This window comes from Psammomys obesus, unplaced genomic scaffold, assembly GCF_907164565.1.
Source record: "Psammomys obesus unplaced genomic scaffold, mPsaObe1.curated_primary_1811, whole genome shotgun sequence".
NCBI lineage: Eukaryota > Metazoa > Chordata > Mammalia > Rodentia > Muridae > Psammomys > Psammomys obesus.
The window spans coordinates 3792280-3809456 of NW_026586662.1; positions in this window are offsets into that span (position 1 = coordinate 3792280).

Genomic DNA, 17177 nt, shown 5'->3' on the forward strand with positions numbered 1-17177 from the left:
TCCCAAGAGCTTTGGCCTCAGCAGTTCACAGGAGGATGTGGCACATTAAGATATGAGTTCTTAAAACAGCCATTCCGTGTGACCACAGTTAGAGCACTTCAAAATAATAAAAGGGAATAAAAAGAACATCGCAAAAAGGAGAAAGAAACAAATAAATCAAAGTCTGAGGCTTTTTAAAATTTATTATCACTCCAAGTAATAACAGTGTGCCAAGCATGTAATGTATCCCTCATGCTTTGGATCACTGATGACATCAGAATTTAACCTAACCTACCCAAAGCGCTACTTCGCCAAAATATAGTTAAAAGACTTGTATAATACTGAATTGATAAGATACACACAAGTTTCTAATAGAGGTAAGTTATATATATATGTAAGACTGTGTCAAATATGTTGATAGAAGAAAAAGGAAAAGAGGACTAGATGATGAATGGAGAAAGCGTGATCTATAGTTTGATAATCCTGCCCCTACGTACAATAGGGAGCATCAGTGACTACTTGAAATGTTTGGCTTTATTCTTTGGGATTTTTCAGCTTCTCTTTATTACTTCATTTATCTGTTGAGATTATAGTGCAATCTCATTATTTCTTCCTTCCCTCTTCTCACTGTAACCCTCCTTCTATGGACCTCTGGCTCTCATAAATCCATGACCTTTCATCCCTTAATTGTTGGTACATACGCGCACTCATGTGTGTCTATGCGAATGTGTAAATATGTAGGTACATATACACGTGTGCATATAGGTTTATATTCTTAAACACAACCTGGTCAGTCTGTTACTTGTGTTTGTGTTTTTAGGTTCTGGATTACCATGTGGTGTGTTCTTCTTTGAGGATGACTATTTCTCCGAACCTCAGCTTTCCTTTGCTGTCTATAGATGTTTTAAAATGGCTTTGAAAAGTGTTGGCTACTTAGTCTTACAGGGGCTGGAGAGACAGCTTAGTGGCTACAACCACTAGCTTCATTTTCAGAGGACCTGAATTCAGTCAGCAGCACGCACACTGGGTGCCTGTAACTCTGCTACCTTCCGGAATCTTCGAGCACCTGCACACACAGGAATATACATGCAAAAGGACACACATACATGCACATAATGGAAAAAAGAATAAATTAATCTCACAACACCATCTTTTCCTAAAATGACTCTATGTTCAACTTATTCATGACAATTATGTACCCAGGATATTTACAAAAGTTGACTTGAAAGAAGCTTCAGATTGTACTGTTATAACAAACTGCTCATACATGCACCCACCACACATACACACACAAACACAAACTCTCTTTCCCTCTCTCTTTCTCTTTGTCTCTCTTTCCCTCTCCCTCTTCCTCTCCTTTTCCTTCTCCTTCTCCTTCTCAGTTATTTTTCCAAAAGAAGAATAGCAAATATTTGACCCTTGAGTGCAGACATGTTAAATTCCTAGCCACAAGGTCAAGTAGGTAAAATCAAGACATTAAATAACCAAAGCAGTCACAAAATGTACTTGGAGTTAATGGTACAGCCACAGAGACTAGGCATCCTGCCTGCTCAGCTCCTGTTCACAGTATAGAGCCAGTTCTGTTAGCCTCTTAGTTTTCTTTTCACAAGAAGAAGAAAAAAAAGCTAAATTTGCAAATACCTTCAACGTTACATGTTAGTGCAACTTTCCAAAACTTAGTGGTGGGTATTATAAAACACATACAAAGTTTGACTTCTCCAACTTATTGACTATAGAATGAAGCATTTATGTTTGCAATAACATAGAAATACTTTTTTATGAAATTTTATTTTATGAAATAAAATTAATTGTTTGGTATAAAATTCAAAGAAAAGTATAAAATTATATCAATATTACTAGTCTAAACTTCTTACTATATATAACCAGTAGGAATAGGGTTAGTACTTTCAAGTGCTTTCTAGATGCATGCACAGTCTAGACAGGATTTTATTCCACATTGAAAGGAGCATATTCAACTTATGATATTTTTCTTTTACTATTTTATAGAGGATAAACGAAATAGCATGTGTATCTAATATTCAAATTCATAAAATACTACTTCGTGGCACATCCACCCTAATGTGTCTCAGGAAATTAAACACTGCACCAAGTGGGAATTTTCTGGGTGCCTTTAGCTCCTACTTTTTTTCTTTGCCTCCAAAAGGCAAAGGAAGGGCTAGCTAATGGCTATATTTACCTATTTTAGTACAGAGATGTGTATGTGTATGTAAGACACAACTATTTATCAATTAAAATTTTTCTGGGTTCAACCTACAAGGAGCTTTGACCACACAGTTTATATTAGAATACAACTATAATGACACCTGTAACCTTAATATACTTTCTGTGATTCTAGACATTTCTCTTTATTGACATTTTCGTACAGGTATATAGTGACATATGATCATGCCTACTTTCTACCTCTCCCCTCAACCCTCACCCCAATTCATGTCTGTTTGTTTATATAAGACTTTGTAATCTCTTTAACAAACTCTTATGTTAAAAAAAATCTGCACGCATACAAAGCTTTAAAAAAGAAAGAAATGTTAAATACACTTTTAATCCAGATTTCTTATTGCTAAAATTTCAAACCAGAATATCAAACATTGGTAAAATAATAAAGGCTAAACCATATATCTTTATTTAATTATTTATCCAATCTGAAGTCTTCTTCACTTTTCTTGTAACCTTAACCCTTTGAATGAGTGGAAGACAATTATTTTGAAAAATGTCTTTCAATTTAGATTTATTCAGCCACTGTACAGGAATGTATATATTGGGAGGCCGGTGTGTAAACATTAGCACGTGTTACCGCGCCTGTGTGGCAAGCGGGGGACAACCTGTCAGACTTAGTTATCTCTTTCAACAAGTGGCTCCAGGGAATGAACTTGCTAGCCTTCATCCAGGGTTTATTTGTTTGCTGGTTTGTTTTGTTTCGTTGTTTTTGTTTTCACAATGAGACTACCTCATGGTTTGTCATTTCTTTTATCAGCATTTTTTATGTAGTCAAATTTGTCAGTCTTTTAATAATGGATTTTAGATTTTGATTCATATGTTGAAAGTCTTTGCATGATGTTAGAGAAATCCCCCTGTGTTTCTATCTTATACTATATGACTTATTCTTGTACATGATATAGGTTTTTGAGTAGAGGTAGCTATAATTTTATCTTCTTATGAATGGATTCCCAGATGTTCAGCATTGCTCAGAGAAAGATTTTCAATCTCTCCATATCTACATGGAGTTTCTATTCCAGTTTCTTACCTGTTTGTACAATAATATCCCAGAGCCAGGCTGTTTATTTTTTAAGACATTATTATTGGTTTATCCTCTGCAGGCAAAGGATCTCTTATACTGGCTTTCTTTTACTGTGCTTCTCCAGCTATCACGTCTTGTTTCATTTGTACAAATTTAGTATCATTTTTGTTTAATGTCATCAAGTAACTTGCTTGCATTTGATTGAAATTATAATTTAAGCTTGAAAGAATTAGATGGCTATCCTATATTATACAGCTAATACCAACTTATAACTGAGTGTGTTCCAAGCCTGTTTCTGCTTCTGGGTTACTTCACTCAAGATGATCTCTTCTAGTTTCATTTATTTGCCTACAAATTTCATTAGTTCCTTGTTTATAATAGCTGAGTAGTATTCCATTGTGTAGATATGCCACAATTTCTATATCCATTCCTCCATTGAGGTTGTTTCCCAATTCTGGCTACAAATAAAGCTGCTATGAACATAGTTGAGCAAATGACCTTACTGAATTGTGGGGCATCCTTTGCCCAGGAGTTGTATAGCTGGATCTCGAGGTAGTGCTATTTCCAATTTTCTGAGAAAATGCCAGATTGACTTCCAAAGTAGTTGTATAAGTTTGTACTTCCACCAGCAATGGAAGAGGATTCCTCTTTCTCTACATCCTCTCCATCCTGATAGCTATCTACAGACCTAAAGAAGCTAAACACGAAGAAGGACTCTAGCTAGGATGCTTAAATCTCATTCAGAACGGCAAACAGTATAGACACTAGAAGGGGTGGAAGAGAGGAAACAGGATGGGAGTCTACTATAAAGGGTCCTCTGAAAGGATTCATCCAAGGATCCATAGAAGCAGATGCTGAGACTCAGGGTCAAATTTGGGCAGAGCACAGAGAGTCTTATGGAGGAAGAGAAGGGTGGGAACAGAGGGATGTGGAGCAGACAGGAGCCCCACAAGGAAACCAACAAAACTAATAGATCTGAGCCCAGGGGATCCTGCATAGACTGATGCACCAACGGAGGACCATGCATGGAGAGGACCTCGACCCTCTGCTCAGATGTAGTCAATTGGCAACTCAGTCTCCACATGGATCTCTGTGAGGGGAGCAGGCCCTGCCTCTGTCTTGAACTCTGTTGTCTGCTCTTTGATCATCCATGCCTGATGCAGCAGCCTTACCAGGCCACTGAGGAAGAGGATCCAGGCAGTCCTGATGAGACTTAACAAGCTATGGTCAGATGGCAATAGTGGAGAGGTCCCCCATTTAGTGGTCTAGGGGAAAGTGATAGCAGGAAGGGGAGGGTGGGACTGGGGGGAATTGAGGGAAGGGGCTTCAATCAGGATATATAATAAATAAATTGTGAAGAAGGATAAATATTTAAAAATAAAAAACTTGGAAGAACTATCACATATAATATTAAGTCACCACTCATTAACAATCAAATTAAAAGCTTAGAGAGACTTTCTCATCATCTGAATATAATTTGTGTTTATCAGAAGTGCTCTAAAATTTTCCTCATAAAATTTTTATACATTCATATTATTCAGGTAACATTTCCAACTACAGAAACAACACCGAGAGGACAAAGAGTTCCCGAGGAATACCAACTTTAAGAAATTTAAATTCTGTGGGCAGGCATTAATGGCAAAATTAACTCAGTAATTTGGGGGTGACTGCAGCTGCTAAAAAAATATGAAATGCGTAAAATGCATATGGTATAATTGCTCTCTTCCATGATATTTGCAAATGAGAGATCCGAGCAAAGTCAAAGATAGTTACAATTATAGAGTAGTATATAAATCTTGGTGTGATTTAAAATATGGAAACAAGGGATGTGAAAGCGCGGAGACAGAAGGGTTTGTTGAGACCATGCTGTGAATATAGGAGGGCGTCTCCTTGCAGGAAAAGCCACATGGGAAGAGCTGGAAAAGGGACCCAAAACAAACACCAAATTTGCACTGGTCACCATTTCCTGCTTGCCGACTAAACCCTAAGAAATGCCACACTGGGACACAACTTGCTCCATTCATCCATGGTAATGACACCAGCGGGACAGTTTCTGCTCTATACCAGGACACAGTGTGGGCTTTTCTCACAATTCAGTTGTACCTGGAAAAGCCTCACCTCTATCTTAACTATAGTATGTAACATATATATAATATATATGTTATATATATATAAATCTTAAACATGTTTTAATGCACTATGGATCATAAATTTCATAATTAGCAATATGCTCCTCATAAAGCAATAGGTTTTCTCTTCTGAATTATCTTTTTTAAGCATCAATAAGTTGCTGAAAAATTCATTTTCACATAAAGACTGAGTTTGTATTTTGCAGACTGCTGATTTATGTAGGTTGGACTTCCTACTTTGTGGGTTCTTCTTTTTCCCACCCTTTATCACCCCAGTTTTACCCCCTATCACTAGAGAGAGAAAGAAGGATAGAGGGAAGAGATGAAGATAGAGATCCTTGAATATAATTTCTTTCTTTAAGTTTCTGTTTGGAGCCCGACTACAAACAAACCATGACCAAGTCCACCTGAACAACAACTACCCACTCCACCTATCGGGCAACTAGCATTTATATGCCCTCTAATAAGTTCCCAGAATTCCAAACGTCACACAATTGCAGTAGTTAGCTGCAGCTGAAAACAACTCCACCTCTACCAAAGCATGAGGTACATCATCGTCAGCTGCTGTGGACAGTCTGAAGCAGCGCCATATCCCCACACTTGGTATTAAAATGAAAATATATTCCTATAATATTTCTGTGGGTTTTTTTAAGAAACCAAAACACCAGAATTCTCACTACAGACTTACAATGAATATACTCTATAATAATTCCACTTTAGTAATATACCCTGCTTTCTGTAAACCCATTCACTTCTATAAAGAGCGGTGTCTTTAAAACCATGATACCACAGAAAGAGAAACATTTAATAAATGCCTCTTGAATACAATTTTCCCAGCTTCTGTAATTCCAGTTTTGGGATTTCATTCCATTTAAGCAAGAATTATAGTCTGAGTTAACCACTGCTCAGAAAAGTTCACCATCATCAAGCCAATAAGCACAGAATTCTAAATTATGATTAACAGAAAAAGGAATTTTTAAATATATTTTCAAGGTTATATAAGTTAAAAACATTGTTTTTATATTGATATGTCGTATATACTTAAATGATGGTAACATATTTTGATAATACTTTGTTATTTTGGAGGAGTTATAATTATCTTTAGAGATTATTTGTGCCATGTGTTTCATAGAGATTGTTTGCAAGCATAATTCATGTGTATAATCTATATTTTTTATTTGCATGATGTCACAAAAGACATTTAAATTATATAAATTATATAACTATAAAAATGGGTAAAAACAAAGAATAAATTAGTTATATAATAAAGACACAAAACTAAAATATAATTTTTTGGGTTTTATTTTTATTAAATTTTCTCAAACAAACATGCCAGCATTTAGAAAGCAGAACTTAGTAATATATTTTATATCTAATCTCATTGCTTTTAAGTTAGATTAAATCCATCATTAAAATAGCATAATTCTTAATTTTCCTCCAATTAAATAGATATATACTTCATATTTCAGTGGATAGTTTATCTAAATTATTTATCATTAAGTTCTCTAAGAATTCATGTTTTGTTTTGTTTTTTTTTTAGCAGAATAGTACTTTTTTTAATTTTATTTTTCTTTTTAGTTACATTTTGTTAACTCTGTGTCCCAGCTGTATCCCGCTCCCTCATTCCCTCCCCAACCCCACACTCCCTCCCTGGTCTCCTCCCTGCCCCTTTCCAAGTCCACTGATAGGGGAGGACCTCCTCCCCTTTCATTTGACCCTGTTTTATCAGGTATCTTCAGGGCTGGCTGCAAAGTCCTCCTCTGTGGCCTAACAGACTGCTCCTCCCCTGGGGGGGGGGTGTGTCAAACAGCCTGCCCTTGAGATCCTGTTAGAAATAGTCCGTGTTCCCCTTACTTTGGAAAACTACTTGGTTACTGAGCTACCACGGGCCACATCCGAGCAGAAGTTCTAGGTTATATCCATAGATGGTCCTTGGTTGAGTGTCAGTCTCAGAAAAGACCCTGTGCCCGGATATATTTGGTCCTTGTAGAGCTCCTATCCTTTCCATATCATACTAACTTCCCTTCTTTCATATGATTCCCTGCACTCTGCCGAGGGTTTGGTTATGAGTCTTAGTGTCTGCTTTGAAACACTGCTAGGTAGAGTCTTTCAGATGCCTTTTGTGGTAGACTCCTGTCATACGTTCAATGCACATCCCACGAATGGCAGAGAAACACTTAAAGAAATGCTCAACCTCATTAGCCATTAGGGAAATGCAAATCAAAACGACCCTGAGATTTCACCTTACACCCATCAGAATGGCCAAGATGAAAAACTCAAGTGATAGCACATGCTGGAGAGGTTGTGGAGAAAAGGGAACCCTCCTCCATTGCTGGTGGGAATGTAAACTGGTTCAACCACTCTGGAAGTCAATCTGGCGCTTTCTCAGACAACTAGGAGTAGTGCTACCTCAAGACCCAGCTATACCACTCCTAGGTATATACCCAAAATTTGCTCAAGTACATAACAAGGACATTTGTTCAACCATGTTCGTAGCAGCTTTATTTGTAATAGCCAGAACTTGGAAACAACCCAGATGTCCATCAACGGAGGAATGGATACAGAAATTGTGGTATTTTTACACAATGGAATACTACTCAGCAATCAAAAAGGAGGAAATCATGAAATTTGCAGGCAAATGGTGGGATCTAGAAAAGATCATTCTGAGTGAAGTATCCCAGAAGGAGAAAGACAAACATGGTATATACTCGCTTATATAGACCTACAAGATATGATAAACATAATGAAATCTACACACCTAAAGAAGATAATCAAGAAAGTGGACACAAGAATTCATGTTTTTATAGTTCATAAAATTCTGTTCCAAATGTATTTATATCAACAACCCAAACTACCTAGTCATATGTCAACCTTTCTGGCATTATTAGCTTTAGTGCTATTCCTTTGATACAATATTACAGGCTGAAGTTATGGCATCTGAGACGTAGCCCACAGAATGAACATCACCGGTTTCATTTTTTGGTAGGGCTTCATGGAGACCCAGTATGTTGTACTCCTATTCAAGCTCTGAATGATTAAGAAATATAGCAATATAGAAAAGCACATGAGAGTTGATACATCACATCATGAAGTGTGCATGAGAGGATGGCTGGTATGCCCAAGAACAAATGTGGTTCCTCATACTGAATGTCAAAAGCCATTCAGCCTGGCCTTCCTGACACAGTAATCAGAAACAGGCAGTTATAGTTATGAAGGATTCAGGATGTTCTCTGGGGCAAAATTCAGGGGAAATGTTTATACTTCCAAACTAATCCACCATCACCTACCTTAACTCCTGTCCCTGAGTGAATGAAGACGGAAATGCAGAACCCTGTGAGTAGAGCTCGCCCTCGTTTATTGCAAGACAACACCTCCCAGTGTCCTGCAATACATTCTACGTTGGGAATTCAAAGTTCAGGTGAATTAAACAGCTAAAGCAGCTACTAGTTTTAATCAGATTTTATAGTTGTGCTGCATCAGAATAAGGAAGAGGAAAAAGAAGAAACTACGTTGAAAAGATAAAATAATGAGAAACTACAATGTGGTATTAATTGTGGCATAACAATGAAAACAGAAATATAAACTGGTAAATAGCTGATTAAGCTTTCATTGAATAATGGTTTTACATACACACCTTGGTGGGAATAAGCCTGGAATATCAAATGCCTATATTTTGAAGAGCATCTTTTTATACAGTGATATTTTCAGTAATAAATCTTAACATCAAGTAAAAAAAAAAACATTTTATGCTTACTGTGTAAACTATGTCATGAGTAAGCTATGACGACATGTAAACTATGTCATCTTATGCACACATTTGTGCTTTCCACAGTACACACTCAGTTTTCTGATCATCTACCTCTACTCCCACTCCTTGCCAATTAAGGAAAAACCTGTTTCTATTTCTGATATCTTGTAATGCTTCAATGAAGCAAGAGATACATAAATATATCAGAGAAGAAATAAGGATGTGTCTGAAAATTCATGAAAATCCCATTGTGCGCTGTATTGTAGAACGTGCATTTTTATTGCAGGCTGTCTCTTTTAATTGAGATAATTATAGAAGCTTCCCATGCACACAACATTTTTTTCCCCTCTGGCAATGTAAGAATATCCTTCGCTATTTTTCTTTGCATTCTTTACACTTTGGACTGTATTCTGCATAAATACCCATTTCTTTGCATTTACTGTTGCATGAATAAATTTTCCATAGTTTTGGTGTGCCACCAATCATCAAGAGGCAAATTTAGTGTTTGTTTTTCCATCCTCAAGGTTAATTCTGTTGTTTTGAGCATACAGAGGTTGTCACACTGAAGCAATTAAACTTCTCTTTTTGTGTTTATAACAGCATCTGTCATATATTTTTACAAATATTTACGCATGAGATTGTACAGCACTGTCAGACTGGGCTGAAGGTGCCAGGGACTGAAGGTAGCTGTTCCTGAATCATCGGAACTTAGTCTGGAACAGCCACAAACAGTGAGTCCTTTTACACGGGAAGCCTGTTCTATTATTTTATGCAAGTCATTATGCCATCAAAACATTAATGATAGTGACATACTTATTTCAAACTAAAATATTGTTTGTGTTTCATATATTTATATATATGAAATTTGTATATATATATATACATATATATATATACATATATATATACAAGTAGGAATGTGTAGGAATATAATACATATCATGCATTTAAAATAAACACAAACCACAACCATTGTTTAAAATCAGGGTTAATAAACTATTTCTTTAAGAGCATAGAGATTAAATATTTTAAATTTTGTGTCACCCTACAGAAAACCTAACATGTAGTTGTTATTTAAAAGAAAATGCCACATTAAAAATATTAAAATGTAATTTTATTATGTTATATTTTGGATTTTATTCACATACCACTGTTTACTGATTTAGAGTTTAGACAAAAAGAAGGGTGAGAGTTAATTATTTTAATCATTGGCATGGCTTAGAGTCATCAGTATGATGGGTTTCCTTTTAATACAAATATACTTTATTTAATATTTTTATATAATTCATTAATAAAACATTCTCCCCTATTATTGGTAATAAACTCCCTAACACTCGTTTGGCTGCCATTGAATATTAACCGAATATAAATCAGATCATATGGTATTCTGAGACATGGAATACTGAATAGAGTACAGTCATCTTCAATAATTCTGTGTGTTGATGGGCCAGTATTTTTCCTAGTTTTCATTATAGACATATATAGCAAATTATAAGTCACATGTTTCAAAGTAAATTATAAGGTCAGATTTACAATTATAACTATAATTTTATTTTCCAGTCGCCCAAATTAAAAAGTTCATCAGAAAACAACTTTCCTTTTGTCTTTTCAGAAGGAAATGTAAACTCTATTTTAAATATTTCATTAAAAAATTCAGTAAGTACAGGCAAATCAAAAGGACCGGTGAGATTTCACCTTACACCCATCAGAATGGCTAAGATCAAAAACTCGAGTGACAACACATGAGACTGTTTCTCCCACCACGGACCATATATGGATATAACCTAGAACACCTGCTTGGATGTAGCCCATGGTAGCTTAGTATCCAAGTGGGTTTTCCTAGTAAAGGGAACAGGGACTATTTCTGACATGAACTCCATGGCTGGTTCTTTGACCTTCCCCACCCCAAGGGAGGCTAGGCCACAGAGAAGGACATTGCAGACAGTCCTGAAGATACCTGATAAGTCAGATGGAAGGGGAGGAGGTCCTCCCCATCCTTGGACTTGGAAAGGGGCAGGGAGAAGTTTGAGGGAGGGAGGGTGGGATTGGGAGAAAATGAGGGAGGGGGCTAGGGCTGGGATACAAAATAAATAACCTGTGATTAATATAAAAAATAAAAATTATAATAAGAATAAGTAGTCAAATATATGTATATGAAAACACATATATTTCATATATATAATATATATATATAAACACACACACACATACAGTGTGTTATGCCCCATGGTTAATTTGATTTCCTGAACAACAGCTATTTCTAGAAAAAAAAACTGAATTTAAAATATATATCATTTAATATATGCATACAGTATGAAATAGTTAACCAATCCAATTAAATATCTGTTTTATCAGAAATAAAAAATAAAAATAAATAATTTTTTAAATGTCAAAAAATAAATAGCTTTAACAGTAATAAATAAATAAAATTCAGTCATTGATAACATTCTTAAGTTTTTGCCAATTATTTACTTACATTGAAATATCGACCAGGGGAAAAATACTATTATAAATCTGGACAATATCTGCAACATGATAAGAAGTGAAAATACACATAATTTCTAAGTCTTGATGGCTCAGAGATTCCATGGCATTTCCATATAATAACATTAATTGACAAGATAAAGAGCCAATTTTCATTATAATATTTTACTACAAAGACTTTCTGTCATAATACAAATACAAAGTACATAATAAATATGAATGTCAGAGTAGGCCAGTGAAGACCAATTATCTTCAAAGTAAATGGACTGAGTTATTCTGTAAAATAGCATCCTTATCACAAAAGGTTTAGAAACAGAATTGTGGTGAGTGGCCCAAGCCATCATCATCTTTTAGAATTCTTTTTAATCTGTAAAGATCCCTAATTTCATATTGTCCAAGAACTCTTATCATTATGAATTAGGGCCTTAGATTTTACCATTAACTCAGGACATGATGTTATTATGTTTAACTGACAGATGAAGAGAGGCTTCCTATATGAAATCCAGATTTGACACAGCCACATGAAGATACACAAGTACGTCCTAGACAAAGGAGGGCATGGACTATTCCTAGAATAGAGACACAATAATTAAATCTACTGTTCCACAAATTACTTGCAGACTAGGCAAAAACAAAATTTAATTTCAAGTTACCTGAAAAACATCTCAGGATTTTTAGTGTGTTGAAGTTTAACCTCTATGATTCAGCATAATATATAACATTCTAAGTGTTCGGGGTGGTACTGAAAACATAACAGAAATTAAGAACATAAAGCCTCAATCCCTGATGCCTTTGCTTGACCTGGCTAGCTGTTCCTGCCCCACCACACACCTTCCATCACAACAGGTGGATCCTGGAAGGAGGAACAAGGCAAGAACGCCCTGGGGTAAGGGTGTGAGAATGGAACCACTACCTGAGGTTAACTAGTGTGAGAAACAGGCTTCTCTGGAGACAGCGTCAGTGAGATAGCTTGTTTTATTTGGGGCAACAAAGGCTATTTAAACTTTTGGGGTTTGGGTAGAGACATTCAGGGGTGAGTTTACATCCTTGGCCTGGGCCAAGATGCTGGGAATGCCTTATTTGCATGAAGAGGAATTCCAGGTGCTTGCTGAACATGACCTTATAAGGGGAGAGGAAGTTTAACCTATAACCTGACCACCAGGCTGTGTGACCACCTTAAGGGCGGCAGAGGTGGGCCATAAGGTTGTGTGTTGTAAGACCTTGGTGATGCACCAGCCAAAATTAAAGACATTAAGGCCTTTTTTTTTTGTCTTAAACTCTTTTCTTATTTTGTTTGTTTATTATTATTAGTTATATTTTATTAATTCTGTATCCTAGCTGTATCCCGCTCCCTTGTTCCCTCCCAATCCCACCTTCCCTCCCTCAGCTTCTCCCTGCCCCTTTCCAAGTCCACGGATTGGGGAGGACCTCCTCCCCTTTCGTCTAGCCCCTTTAATATCTTAAAGCTTAGGCTTCATTGGGCAGACTCTCAACTAGTTCATCTAAGTTAACCCAACCATCTAGCCCTATCCTGCCATGTGGCTGGCTACACCTTCCAGGCCCATAGTCATGTATGGGCCTTTCCTTTCCTGCACATCTTCTGTTATAAAGAGACCCTCCTCTTTCTTTTTCCCAGAATCCTTTTCTCTGCCTGGAAGTCATGACTTCCACTTCCGGTCCTAGCTATTGGCCATCAAATCTTTATAACAACCAATCAGGAGTGAGATACATCTGATAAATCTCTTTAACAATATAGGAATAGAGGACAGTGTGAGTTTTGTTGTTGTTGTATGATTACTATTTACAGGCTGGTAATGGGTCATAGTAATAATAATATCAGAATCTGTTAGCATTTAGCTCACTGGTGTTTCAGTAATTAACAACTGAATATACAGAGACACACTAATTCAGTGTGAAGGAAGGTCACCTCTACAGCTATATGACCCAGGACATGCAGGCCCAGGGCAGGGAGGGAACGGTCCTACTCCTGCCACTCTCAAGAGGATATTTTTGTGGTTTGGACATGACTTGACCTTATTCTTGCTCCAGGCCAGCTCCCCCAGTCACATCCACAGCAAGATCCATTTGTCCTTCTTGTCTTTTGTTGCTTTGGGCTACAACAGCCACACCAAATTTTAGACCAAAACTCCCAAAATATTTCCCACTTGGCCTTTTATAAACAAAAAGCTTACTAACCCATAGCCTAACTAATAAATCCAACTTAAGAAATTAATGAATGTATAATGGTGGCAACGGAGGAATTGTGAAGGATAACATTTTTTGATGTATAATATTCATAAATATAATATGACCTTAGCATATGGATTAAATGTAAAAGGGATATTTGTATCCTTAGATCTAAATTCTGATCTCTCTACCTTTCTCTATTCTTCCATGCCATCTAGTACCCAAGAGTCTAAGAATCAACTTTCTCATCAATGTCTCAAACCCAACTCTCTGTCCTAAATTCTTGGCTTCCTGGTAAGAATTGTTATGACACAGTTTCAAAGTTTTCCATTCCCTAAAACATTGGGAATTTCCTCAACCTGAAGTTTCCTTTGTGGTGAATCATAGGAACAATAAGCTGTGAATAATTTGTTTGCTGCAGTATAGCAATGTGGTAGCCAGGGTCTGAAGTGTTCCAACCAATTGAGAAAATATAACCCAAGTCTGAGTACCCAGAGGGATAGATACACTAGCTGCAGCTGTCTTCAAAACAATTGAGAGACATAATTTTGGTTTTATAAGGTAAGTAAATATGACTAATACAACTTTGTCCATTGCGTAAGAACCTACTTTATGTTTCCAAGCACTCTCCAGGGGTGCCTAGAGGTGAACTCCTGCCAGACCTGTAGGACATTAAGAAACTTTACTCATATTTGCTTTCCTCATCTGCTCTGGCTTCCACTAAAAGCATTTGCCACTAGTTGAGAATTCAGATGGGAATTCTTCCTGCTTCTTGTCCATGTGTGAGACTGGATTTGGCACAGGAACTGACGTAGCCAGTTTAAGAGGCAGATGTTGGTCCTCAGTTTTGGATTCTATGGCTGGAATATGGTAAGTAATTGGAAAACAGGGGCCACTAGAGTGATGCCAAAATAATTAATTCCTTACTCAATGCCCTAAATGTATTGGGTCCAATAAATCAGAGACATCAACAAAAAGCCTCCAAGGGAGAATGTAACCTGTGTTACATTGTATGGGTGGGTGTCATACTAATTATTTAGCTCATTTGGGCAGTAAAAGCTAGCATTGTCTGTTGAAATAATAACAGAACCATTACCAGTAAAGTGAACTATGATTCCATTAGGACCTACCGTCATCTCTCTGTGTTTAGCAAGCTATTACAATTTAGGCCATGAATGAAATTACAGTGGGCTTTAATAACCGCATGCTACTCTATTAAAAGATTTTGACTATGCTCACTTATTTTGTTTTCTTTCTTTGTTGATACCTAGTTTGAAGTGTGTTTAAAAAAGAGCTAGGAAGCTTTATCAAGAAAACTGTCACAATATGACACATAATACTTTTAATATCCATTTAAGCATACCAGGAGTACACATCCCTTAAAAGTTACATTGTAAACTAGTTCAGTAATATGTCCTCAGTATTACTTTTATATGATCATTCAAAGTGTACAAGATAATCTATAATATTTGTTACTGATGTTTTTCAAGATTTGCTATATCAACAATATTATGAACACAGCCAATCACCATTGGTATAGGCTAAATAACTAGAAATATAGATTTTCTCTTATGATTCATGTGAAGTAATCCTCATATTAAGGCATCAATCCAATGAATTATACAACCCAATTATCTCCTACTAAGATTGTGCCAGCCTTCCCTCTTTTCCAGAGCGCATCCATAAATGATGGACATGGAAGGTGTGGATACCCACTAGAACAATGACCATGTACTGAAATGACCTTTCCAAGTCAAGTTTTCTTCTGGCTCAAAATGATGTGATCTACTTCCACATAGAGCAAAATCAATTATAATGCAAAACTAGACAGAAGAGCTCAAATTGGCACAGTCTGATACCAGAAGAGGAGAGGGTGACAGGACAGAGCTCTCAGCCTCTGACCTTGATTCTGCTTGATCACTGTCCACTTACCACCTGATACTCTACTCGGAGATCAACACTGGCCAGTGTCCTGGGTTCCTCCAGCTGCCCATGGAGACCTGACACCAAAGAAAAGTTTGCATTATCCATCGGTCCACAGCTATTTAATCTCCAACTGGAATATGAACAGAAATTAAAAGACATAGGTATTTTTGTTGTTTTTCTTCTTGCAGTACTGGAGACAGAGTCTGTGATCTCATATTGTTCAGTAGGCACTGTTAACACTGAATAATAAATCCCAGCATTCTTTTACTTTAAGACATGGTCTCACTAAACCACCTTAAACTTACAATTCTCCTTTAAGGCAGGCCTTAAACTTACCATTCTCCTGTTTCAGTACCTGAGATTACAGGCCTGTGCCACCAGGCTTGGTTCTAAGCCAGTTTCTTGACCTTGGAGGTAACTGATATGTGTTTCCTTTTTAACTAGAGCAAACTGTGAGAAGGTGTATTAACTGATTGCAAAGTCTCCTTCCTCTACAGTTAGAATGTCTGTGATTCTTTTATAAAGGGATTGGAAAAAAATTCAAAGCATATTGCACATTGCATTAACCTACAAATTGTTTAATTATTTTCTGTTCTCTCATATCAAGAGTTTCTAGTAAATTGGAAATAATTAAAACTCTAACATATAAAATTTTTAAAGTTTCATAAAAGTTGAAGCCTGAATTTAAATTCCTTTTCAATCAAACACAGATAAATAATATAAACTGAAACTATTAACCTGCACTTCTCAAAGATAATTAACATAGGTTTTCTGAGTTCTTCTATGTTATTTTTGCTACCTTCTAATTCTTTAAAGCATAACAAATTAAACCTAAAAAATACACAGGTTAAGTTAATATGTAAGTTGTTATTTACATACAAAGTTAAAGAAGCTATATATGAAGACATTCTGAGTAGGGTTTTTCTTTTTGTTTTTTGAGATTATATAATTACAACATTCTCCCATTCCTTTTCTTCTCTCCAAACCCTGCCTCACACCCCTCACTGCTTTCTTTCAACTGCCTATTTTCATTAATTGTGGTTGCACATATATATGCCTACTTGATACAATGTTACCTGTATATATGTTTTCAGGAATGACCATTTACCATTAGATAATCTGTTGATCTGTTATTTTGCTTTAAGCATTTCTTGGTTTCTTGCACATCTCTGTGTAGGTTTAAGACCTTGTGGGCTTCCTCCTAGTCCGTATCCATGGTTGCTAGTGCAGCTATTGAAATTTCTGAACATTAAAAGTCATATTCACCTGACATGGTGGAATACCAAGTAATCAGAGCATTCATCACAAGTTCCAGACCAGCCTGAGCTATGCAATGAGATCCTGTATCAAGGGGAAAACGTAAGCAAATTATCTGGGCTGTTTCAGATGGATCCTTTCTCCCAAACACATCTCTCAATGAATGCTAAATCCTGGATGTCATTTCCTCACAATGAAATATCAAAATCAC